The sequence below is a fragment of the Pipra filicauda genome, unplaced genomic scaffold (assembly GCF_003945595.2).
Source record: "Pipra filicauda isolate LSUMZ 115617 unplaced genomic scaffold, ASM394559v2 scaffold48_size3843733_pilon, whole genome shotgun sequence".
Lineage (NCBI taxonomy): Eukaryota > Metazoa > Chordata > Aves > Passeriformes > Pipridae > Pipra > Pipra filicauda.
This window is the reverse complement of record NW_024104631.1, coordinates 202,930-204,441: the sequence shown is the minus strand read 5'-3', so window position 1 is coordinate 204,441 and position 1,512 is coordinate 202,930. Positions and strand designations below refer to the sequence as shown.

The 1,512-nt window shown below is 40.3% G+C and overlaps 1 long non-coding RNA gene across 1 annotated transcript; it reads left to right on the top strand.

Moving 5' to 3' along the window:
* Positions 1-519: 519 nt before the first annotated feature.
* Positions 520-1,512, top strand: LOC120324306. Its single transcript, XR_005565522.1, has 2 exons — positions 520-594; positions 1,304-1,512. It is a non-coding gene; the product is annotated as an uncharacterized LOC120324306 (long non-coding RNA).

The following is a 1,512-nucleotide window of genomic DNA, read 5'->3' as shown; positions in this document are numbered from 1 at the left end:
ACTCATTAAAAGGCTGTATCGAGACATATAATTTGTTTACAGCTCATTATTTTCCATTATAATGACAATAGCATGATACAAGCAAAAGCACGCTGGCATTTTGGTGCTAGCATGCAGGCGTGCCTTTTGAGGGCAGCTCATTTCTTGCCGAGAGCCCGGTTGCAAAACACTGTTTAGTCCTATTAGGAGTAATTTTGGGGGCAGACTGTGGAGCACGAGTCTTCCCTTTGCCACAGACAAAACATACACAGTTTAAACTTGTTTCCTTCCTAATTGTGGGTAAGCAAAGCACTGGCGCTGTTCTTTCCGTCTGGGTCATTTAGGGTTTGAAAAGAAGAAAATGAGGGAGCCAAGAGATGATAACATGAGGGGTTTTACCTTTTTCCACATACTGGTGCAAAAAGCACTGTCTGAAAGTGGTTCTATCTAACCTCTCTATCCCAGTTGTAACACATGACATCATAGAGCTTCTTTTGTAGCAGGAGCAGTGCTTCCCGTTTTCGGCAGAACCCTCTGGGTACCAGCTCAGAGAGATGCTGCTCTTGGTTGGCCACAGTCCTTAAGCTGACCTGGCATGCAGGGATGACAAAGGTGGTGAGTCAGCTCCAAAAAAAAGGACAGAAAGGGAAACAGGAATTGTATTGCTGGCTGAAGCTCAAGTGCTAATGGGAATTTGGCTTGTGTGGGACAAGGTGCAAATTTGGACTGGGATGCTGTAAATCCTAGTAATGTCCTCCTCTGGCATTTGGTGCTTCTTCTAAAAAAAATTCAGATCTCAGAATTTGGAAAGGGTTTTTGAACTTATTTTATTTTTAAGATAAGATAAAAAATGCAGAAAGTAAAAATTACTCAAAGTTTTTCAAAATATACAGAAAACTATTTCTTTCGACCAGCTTTAGTAAGTACAGTGACGTTCTGACTGAGGGGCATAAATGCTGTTTCTTGGAATAGAAAAATTTTTCCTAGTAATTTATTATTCTCTGAACTTATCATGAAGCACAGAGCAACTATCAGTAATGTGCCCTGTGAACACAAAAATATCTTGGATAAAATCTATCACAAGATTTTGTTTTTCAAACATTCCTCATTGCAGTGAGCACTGTGTTTGCCAATAAACAAAAAGTATAATGAGAACAGATTCTGTTTGGTACAGTAGTAGTTCTAGGACAATTATTTTGTGGTTATAGAAAAAGCCTTGTTGTTTTCACGGTGTATCTTGAGAAAAATTCTTTCTTGCCAAGAAGTTTTATGAGAAGCACAGGCTGTGCTATAAAACCGTGCTGTATGCTTCGTTTAATCACAGGGAGCTGATATGAGGTGCAGGGACTGAAAGCAAGCGATGAAATCTCACGACTTCGCGTGAACTCTCTCTCATGACAGAGGACAACTCCTGACTTCGGTTTTCACTGCAGCAGTGTGTTAAGTCCTGACACACACTTTCAATTCACAGTATCTACACAAGTTTCATGCTACAGCTTCGTGGGCAAATAAACCTCATATCACAGCAGTGAA